A 10,158-nucleotide genomic window follows, 5' to 3' on the forward strand; every position below is an offset into this window, starting at 1 on the left:
GCATACTGCAAATGGGTGCAGGTGAGAATTCTGTTCTGGTAAGCCCTGTCATCTTTCCACACCTCAATTGCTTCTCTGTCAAATGGGGTAGTTGAACCAAACCATTGATTTTCAAGTCATGTTCCTTTGAGCCTTATTAGGGTTTCCTAGAAATGACTCAGGTGGTCACCATGCCCAGTGAAGTGGGGAGAGGAGAGGGATACTGGCCCACCTGACTTTATTGAGAGCAGATCTACTTTTGTTTGTATATTTTGGGGTTCATGGTAGAAAGATATTTATAAGGGTCTGTGGCTAAATTTTTTTCAATTACCTGACTTGATTATTTCAAGTCAGGAAAGATCCCTTTCACTGGAACGTTATATGATTTTGCAATTTCGTAGATATTTAAGTGGAACAAGTGCCTTACTTGGCTGTGGTCTATCCCATCTAAGAACTGTGATTCCCTTTACACTACCAGCCTGATGGAGTTTGGATGTGTTGTCCCCTCCAAAACTCACGTGGAAATTTGATCTCCAGTGTGGCAGTGTTGGAAACTGATTGAGTCATGGGGGCGGATCCCTCATGAATGGATTAATGCTCTCCCTGGAGGAGGACAGGTAGTGAGTGAGTTCTCGCTCTATTAGTTCCCACAAGACCTGATTGTTTAAAGGACCCTGGTACCTCCTCTCTCTCTCTCTCTTGCTTCCTCTCGCCATGTGATCTGCTTGTACCCACTGGCTACCTGCCACTTTTTGCCATGAGCAGAAGCAGCCTGAGGCCTACTCCAGATGCAACTGTCCCAGAATCGTAAGCCAAATAAACCTCTTTCCTTTATAAATTACCCAGTCTCAGGTATTTCTGTTATAGCAACACAAAACAGACTAAAACACAGCCTCTGGAGATATCTCCCACTTTTGCAAAGATGTTGTTTGCATCTTACTGCATACCTCTTTCGCATTCCTAGGCTCAGTCATTTCAAATGTGTAACCTCCTCCCTTCCCTCCAACTTGTGTAACAACCTAATTACTGTCCTGATTGTTGCGAAAGCCACCTGGGACAGCTTCCTCCCTCCACTTTGCTTGGATACATTCCTGGTTCTTTCAGCCTTTCCTTTCCATAGCATTCTTGCCTTGGCTTCTTACTATTCCTCTTCTGCCTGGCATAGCATTTGGCTTTGTCCCCCCACCCCCTGCTCTGGCTGTTTATACCTGAGGATTCCCAAGACCACTAAGAAATTTCTGTGAGTGATGTCTGTAGAATAATGGCCTGGTCAATGGAGAAGGAAAAGGAATGGGAGGGGAAGAAAGAGAAAAGAAAGAGAGAAGAGCAGGAGGAATGAAAGGAGGAGGTGTGTGGTCTCTTGGCATGGGGTGAAGTCCACTCTTCCTTGTCCTTCTTTAAAATACATCCCAATTTCCACTATGTATGGGCCTGCTTTTGACAAACAATCTAGTAAAAAACAAAAACAGAAAAAAACTTACACTTTCCATTCTTTCTCACCAAATAGCAGTCCACTGGCATGACTTTGAGAGACACATATTTAAAATGTGGGTCTCCAGTCAGACTGTCTGGAACCTTGCCTCCATCATCATTACTGGCTTTGTGACCTTGACCTCTCTATGCCTCTGGTTCCCCATCTGTATGTAAAACGGGGAATAATAACAGAATCCACCTTTAAGACTGTTATGAGGATGAAATGAGATAATACAACTATAAAGTGCTGCTAAAGAAGGCCCGGCACAAAGGAAGGTCCCATAAATATTGGCTGTTATTTGAAAAAATAATGTTTGGCTTTAAGGCTCATCTCTGTCTGCTACACCATGTTCCCTCGCAAATGAAATGGGACAGTCCCTGTGGCCTCACCATGCCTACCACAGCCTAATCAATGTTGACGGTGAGGGATGGCAAGCACTGGGGCAGTTGCTGCACTTCCCTCTGCGGAGCACCCACAGGATGCACTCGCTGCTGTGCTGGATGCGCTAGTCTCACACAGGCAAAGAAAGGAAAGAACCACATCAAAGTCTATTCACGATAGGTCTATTTAGAAGGTTCAGCCGGGGTAACATATAAATTTTATTTCATTGCAAGAATATAATTAACTACTAAACAAATGAGCTTCAGTTGCTGCTTTTACAGAACATGGCTCATCTTTTAAGAGTGTGGTTCTTAATCAGCTATGTGCCTTAGAATCACCTAGGGGAATTCACAAAAAACATGTAGGCATGAGTCCCATCCCCCAGGGATTCTAATTCACCAGGCCTAGGCGATGTTCTGGCATGTTTATTTGGAAAACATCTAACCAAGCGATTCTAAAGCACAGCTACTGTTCCAAGTATTTCTGGCCCCTTTCCTCACGTTCAACAAAAACCAGTTTCAACTGCAATTTTAAGACAATCCACAATTTTAACAGCACTCTCCATAGAACAATGTGTGCTACAAATTTCTTATCAACTTCTTCACTCACAGAAGAAAATGTCTTTAGTTCATGTCCATAACATGAATTATGAATTACATTCCATCAGGATTGAGCTGCTAGCAACTCTTCAGCTGCGTTTTTCTACCATTTTAATGAGAATAGCAACAACACCTTTGTGGATAATTTTACAACTCACATCTTTCACCTGAAGCTGACTCTACACTGGGATGTTGAAAGATGATGGCATTACTGTTGCAATTTCTACTTTTCTCTTGGATGCTTTTTCTTCTTTTTTATTTTAGGATACTTGTCTACTTTCATGTGTAAGGGACCCAAGTTATTCAGAACTTTGATCTAGAGACAAGCGCTGAATAGGAAACAGAAAAAAATATAATTGAATTCTATTCTATTTAACTGAAGCATTCTTTTCAGTTTCATAAAATAGATGTTATAAAGAAAAAAGACATATTGGTTCACCTACTGGTGGCTCCTAAGCCTCCAAAGTTCTCCCCATTATAATTGTCTGCTTTTCTGCCTTTAAAAATTGTTAATAATCCTGCCATCTGTATTAGTCTCTTCTGTACTGGCTCCAAGGAAACGCTGGCTAAAGTGATCTAGCAAATAAAAAAGGGATTTGAAAAAGGGACTTTCTTTTCTCTGCACATTCAACACAAATTTCTCATCTCCTTTATTCTCAAGTGTACAGAAAACAATTAAGTCAGAGACTTGCGGGAGCCCCCGTCATTTTGGTTGAGTTAATATCTAAAGAGCTTAGTATAGTGCCTGCCATATAGTAAGAGCACGTGTCAGTGTTAGTTACTTTTATCATTGTTTATTATCTTCAGATAATGTTACTATCCTTGGGCTACAACTAATTTTTAGGACCTAAATATATGGAATTGCCCCTAGAAATGTGCTTTATTTATAGCAGGCACTCAAGAAATGCTTGTTGAATTGAAATGAAAGAAGTTAATGATTGTGAATTCATAAATAGTATTTTTGAGTTTCAGAGATGCTCCATAGAAGAAATGCCCTCTCTACAATAACAAAAGAAAGAACAGGTACTCTAAACAGAGCTGTTATGTGGGACTTCAAGAGCTGAAAAGTCAGACTTTCAGGTTGCTCTGTATTATGATTAATGCACTTAAATACATGATGCCATGAAATTTAAAGCCAAAGACTTTTACATGACCTACATACCTGCACTGCATAAGTAATAGGGCACTGTCATGACATGCCACTGAGTTAAGGGTAGACATGCTCTTTGGTGGAATATTTTTATTGTGTGTAGAAAATTCCTGGACATAGTATAGATCACAGACACTCCTTCCAATAGACTCCAATCAGAAAGCTGTTCACGTCTCTAGTCCAAAACTTTCTCTTTTGCAGTTTATCTGTTTCCATGACTTTTTCTCCTACTAGACTGGGAGTTTTATGAGGGCAGGCTTCACATCATTTATCTTCATATCTCCAGTGTTCACCAGAACCTAGAACATAGCACTCAATAAATGTTAAAGAGACCTCACAGTAATCTTCATCTTTTTGAGTTTGCATATTAAATTATAGGAGAAATTTCTCCATGTATGTGGTAACATATTTTATAAATCAAAAATAAATATAATCTGACAATGAGAGAAAGTATTTGAAATCTAGATAATGTCAGAAAATTCTGACAGGTGAATGACTGCTTTATCCACGTGCTAGTTACATTATTCATTCATTCTTCTCTCTCTCTCTTCGTCCATCCCCCCATTCATACACTTACCTATCCCTCATCAATCCATCCATCCCTTACTCATTCAAAGTACACTACCAACTCATATTTCAAAAACATGAAGGAAAATGTGTTGCTTTGAACTTATTAAAATAATTATACAGTGACAAAGTTTACTCTTTCCTGCTTCTTAGTATAGAATTTTTTGCTAACTCATATAATATAGAATTTTATTTAAATTAGTAAACATATTTAAAAACCTTTACCAAAATTTAAACAAACACCTAAATCAAATTCTTCTTCACCATATAAATAGATATCATGGAAAAGAACACACTTTATTATATTTTTTTATCTTTCTACCACAAGCTGATAGATTCTGAAGAAAAAATATATAGCATAACTTGTCTATAACATAACTTAATCTTCAGTGTTGTCTAACCTGAAAATGAATTCCTTACATAGATTTTCAGAAGAATGAGAATTCTTCAGTTTTGAAATAAAAACGAAAAACTTCTGTTCTATAGACACAAATAAGCCCTTAGGTTTTATGGTTATTGTGAGGCAAATAGTATATTCAAGATTAAGTCAAATAGTGCAACTCATATGGGGTATAAATGTGAATCTTTCATTAGAAAATATTTTGGAATAAAACAATCCCACAAATTCACAACATGTACTGGAATAAGAAACTTGTAAAAATGTCATAATGTGCAATAGTTATTGTTAGAATGTTTCAGTTGTGCCCTATTAATAGTTCAGAATGGCCAAGCCATCTGTTTTAAATGTAATTTTGCCTAAGATATTGGTTTCTAATTTTTTTTTATTAATCTGAAATAAATGTTCAGTAGAATTTTCTTAAATAAACTCGGGCCTGATTCAAATTTTTCACTATATCCACATTGTTTGGCCTTATAGATTGCACTCAAAAGTCAGCAAAGTACTATCTACTGACAGATTTACCATGATAAAGAACATGACATGAGAAAACAGGCCATTATTTTAATGACAACTACAAACAAAATCAGAATTATTTAGGCTACCTGGGTATCTATTCCTCAAAAAAGAACAGGTTTAATATTTTTCATTACTGATCCTCTCCCATTTTTATTTTTTTCCAAATGGAAAACTGTTTTCTTCCTAGTGATAAGATCCATCTCTTTTTCTAGAATGGAAATTTTTCCTCCATTGAATTAGAAAGAAGCAATCATTTCTTTGCCATGCTGGCCACAGCCTTCTTAACTGCCTCCTACAACTCATTGCAGAAGTAATGGGGAGTTGGATGTTAGTGTATTCTGAGACTGCTGGACATTGATTCCTTCAAAGCTGACCACTAGAGGGGCCATGAGTTCTAGTCCTCAGCAGTCTTGGATGATGCTATTGGTAATGACAGCAAAATGCACGACTCCACCTAAAACAGTAGTGAGGATGGTTTCACTCTTAGGGTCAGCAATGAGCAACTTAAGTATTTAGTATACCTGAGCTTCCATTAGGCTGGGTTTTGACCACTTAGGGAAATGATGTCACAGACAGGCATGTCTAGCTCAGCACCATTTACAAAACAAGTGATATTCCCACCTAATTTTGTGTATTTTAGGCCATATCTGGTTCCTTCGTTTTCAATTTGTTGTCCATGCCAAATATGTTTTTCATGGGTGTTTTGCATTGTCCTCAAAGTTTATCTTGGCATGAAAATAGACAACTTGTCTTTCCAGAGTTTCACTAAAGGATCTCATTTCAAGCTAAGTAGCATCAATTTTCAGAAGAAATAACGGCTACTTAATTTGATCCACAGCCTGATTTTCATAGACCCATAGAAGCCTAAATTTTCTCCCATTCACTAAACTCGAGTGTATTTTATGCCTTCAAAAGTATAAATCTCCTCCATAAGAATAAATTCTGGTATGGAAGCTGATCCCTATTAATGTTAACGCACCTTTGAGCAGCTACCCATTAGTAAAGGTCATTGCAGGATTGGCTCATTAAAATTTCAAAGTAGGAACATCATACACAAAGTCAGTCACAAAATATTCAAACTTTTGCCCTGTTATCTGACATCAGTTTCTCGCTCTTTGATTCCTATAGGATTAGTCATGTTTTAGAGGGTCATGTTTAAACTCCCTTGGACTGGGCCAGCCCGTGGCTCACTCGGGAGAGTGCGGTGCTGATAACACCAAGGCCCCGGGTTCGGATCCCATATACGGATGGCCGGTTCGCTCACTGGCTGAGCGTGGTACTGACAACACCAAGTCAAGGGTTAAGATCCCCTTACCGGTCATCTTTTAAAAAAATAAATAAATAAATAAAAAATAAACTCCCTTGGACTTGGCTGACAGAGTGAGGGCCTGAGCACCAGGACTTTCAGAAGTTTGGGCCTGTATTGTCATGGAAGAATGACTTCTTAAATAAAAACCAGGGACAGAGTCTGACTGGGCAGTTGAAATGAGAGGAGAAGGGGACTATAATAGTCTGTTTCTGTTGCTTTTAACAAAATACCTGGAACTGGGTAATTTATAAAGAAAATGAAATTTATTGCTTATAGTTTCTGAGGCTGGGAAGTCCAAAATCCAGGGAACACATCTGGTGAACGCCTTGGTGGTGGTGACAGTGACCCAGGCAGGGGTCACACATGGAAGAAAATGGTGGAGCAGAGAGAGAAAGAGAGTCTCTCATGTGCTATCCTTTTAAAGCCTTCAGAACCACACACCCCTGAGCACCATTATTAATCCATTCACTATGGCATAGTCCTATAATCGAATCACCTCTTCAAGGCCCCACCTTTCAATTAACATGATAGGATTTCCCACCCTCAACACTTACAGTGGGAATTAAGCTTCTAAATATATGAACTTTGGGGGACACAATTCAATCAATCCACAGCAAGGACTTCATACAGATTTAATTCTATATTGGAAATGAACCTCAAAGCCCACATTGTGTGTGTGTGTGTGTCTGTGTGTGTGTTTATGCTTCTACTCAAATATGAATTCCTCAAGATCATAAGCAGTGTCTTATCCATCCTTGTATCTTCGATGTCTAGCATTTAAATGACTAAATGATTAATAAATGATTATTAAATGAGTTGCATTTTGGGCCAGTCCCCGGGCCATTAGAAAACCCTTTCATGTTTTGAGAACCACTGCCACAGCAGCATGTCTAAGAGTTTTAGTTTATTTGGTTTAAAGTATTCTCTAACATGATCATTAAACTCTCACGTAATCCCAGTCATAATTTTATCACTATAGACGTTAATAGGCATGTCAAACTGCCACTTCAGTTTTGTACCCAGAGCTCCCCTTGGCCTATAAAATCCATTCTACTGGAAAGCAGAGTGACCTTATATTAATTTCTAAACTTTATACAACAATTAAGCAAAATTAGACAAGGCTTAATACTTTTTAAGTCCAGAGGCTTCCTTTCTAGTTTTATAATGAAGAAAATATATCAAAGAACATACTCTCCTACTACCAACTCTTCAAGTCACAGTGCTTAAGACCAGAGCTAGATTAAAAATAAATAAATGGGCCATGACTTCCACTCCACCCACCAAATGATCTAGGCAGGAAATTGCTGCTTGCCAATTGCTCAATCTAACCTTGCTAAAGAAAGAAACCTCTGGGTGGGGAAAATTTTATTCAAATAAATTCCTAAGAATGATGTTCAGTAAGAGATCTCCTGAGCACGGAAGTATATTTACCTGTCTGGAAAAGACTCAGAGTCTGCGTCATTTGTAATGGGCTGATGTGGAGTCTAAGTAGGTGACAGAGCCTAGCATCTCCTAGCTCTTCCCCTTCCTCTTCAGCTCTCCCACTGTAACTCTGAGCAGGTTTTAGAGAAACAACATTCTCCTCTGTGAATTCTTTACTCATTACTTGTAAATGCTATATCACATGATCTCAGTTTCTTCAGCTACCCTCTCTGTTGATTGCATTGTAATCTGCTAAATAGGCTTTTTATCCAAAAGTAATGCAGAACCCAGAAGTGGTGAAACCTGTGGATTTGGGGCTGAAGGGAAATTAGGAAAGGTAAAAAATGAACCAAATCCTGGTGAAGCAGTTCTAGGATTAGTAGAAAGACCAGTTAGAAAAGAACTATGGTCTGAGGAAACAAACAGAGTTGAGAATATACATACATTCATTCATTCATTTCACTAACTTTTTTAAAGGATCTATTACATATTGCTTATCTGCTAAGTTCTGTAATACAAGGATGAATGAGTCTCTGCCCCAGAGTTGCTCACCTTAAATAGTGGCAAGGTTGTCACTGATTGCTCTGAAATACATGCATACCAATATGCTTTGGAAAAGTTAGTTCTAAGTGGTGCCAAAACTGCCTCACAGACAAAAAAAGGATTGGAGAGAAATGCTTAAGTCATTCAGACAGAAGGTAGATCCAAACAGTCAGATGACATACAACAGAGAATAACTATTGACAAAAAGGTGGTGAGAAGGGATTGGGAGTGGTACAAGATCCTGGAACAGATGTTTGGAATGCAAGTGATCTGGGAATCCAGGTTGAGTCTGGCCACAGGAAAAATGCATTTCCTTGAGGTTAGAGAAAAAGTGTAATATGATGTGGAGATTAAACTCTCTGGCCTTGCTCCATCACCTTCTGTTTATCACATGGGATTGCAAGTACCTATCTAGACTGGTTTGGGATTAAGGCAGTTTTAGCTGAGGGAATCAAGTGAAAGGAGTAAAAATCATTGGTTCAGCAACAAACCAGCAGGGACCATGACCACATAGTTTGGTCAGCCTAAGGCCAACATTAATATTTTTATTAAAGTTTTTTGGAAGGACGAGTCAACACCCTGTAGATGTGATGAATAACACAAATATTTGACCTCTGTCCTTGGTGATTGTTTATAGTTTAGGTGTTTATTGCCTGTTTTTCTCAACTAGACTATAATTTCCATGAGGTCAGGAACCTCGTCTTGTTTGTTTTTTTCCCTGCACATAGAACAGTGCTTGCACATAGAACAGTGCCTGCACATACCAGTTGCTCAGTAAATACTTTTACATTGCTTAAGCTACAGTAACAGATTGTACTAAGTATTATGATAGCAGTATGCACTGGTGCTATGGCAGCAGAGCATTAACTCTGCCTGGGGGTTTGGGATAAGGCTTCAGAGAGAAGGTGGCATTTGAGCTTGAAGAGTGAGTAGGTCTTTGAAGCGAAATGGAAAGAGAAGGGTATTCCCGAAAGGGTGGAACACCACGAATAAAGGCAAAGTGTTATGGAGAACACAGTATGTTTGGGGGATAACGAAAAGTTTATTTTTGAGCGTTGATACTTTAAACGGTGGACAGTATGAATGGGAAGTAAATTTCCTTCCAAACAGGTATATGTTACTTTGTGCAATAGTTGTGAAACAAGGACTACAGGGGGATGCAAGTAAATTATTTTTAAAAGACTACGGACTGAAATTCTTTTGTCACATAGATAGATCTACACCCTAACGAATCTCTCCCGAAAAGCTCTTCTTTCCAGAGAGGATACGTATATAGCTTTGGTCTAGCTTTTTCCAAAAGGTTTATTCAACGAATTATGACGAAGCTAGAAAGTTGAAAGTAAATAGTGGCTAATGCTGTTAACAATGACAAAACATCAGAAAGATCAAGCCTTTAAGGTCATTTAATGTGAAGAGGGAACCATTTAAGGATAATCACTAACTCAACCTTTCATAAAAACAGAATAGTGGAGGTAGAACCTGCAGAGCTTTGATTCAGAGAACAGCTACTATGTGACAGGTGCTTTGTGTGCCCTAGCTGCTCTCTTGTCACGTCGCTGTGGGCTGCCCCAGGTAGTCCTTGCAACAGTCCAAGGAGGTGGGGATTGCCACCCTCCATTTTACAGGTGAGGGAACGGAGGTGCAGAATGGCTGGGTAACCTGAGAGTGGGAAGCGAGGCTAATGAAACTAAAATCAACGCTGACCTCGAAGTTCATCCTCTTTCCCGGACCCCACGCTGCCTCTAATACAAGAAGCTATTTGATTAGCTATGGAGAAAACGTTCTTCATCAAACGTGAAATACAATCCCGAAGAAAGG

The sequence above is a fragment of the Cynocephalus volans genome, chromosome 4, assembly GCF_027409185.1.
Source record: "Cynocephalus volans isolate mCynVol1 chromosome 4, mCynVol1.pri, whole genome shotgun sequence".
NCBI lineage: Eukaryota > Metazoa > Chordata > Mammalia > Dermoptera > Cynocephalidae > Cynocephalus > Cynocephalus volans.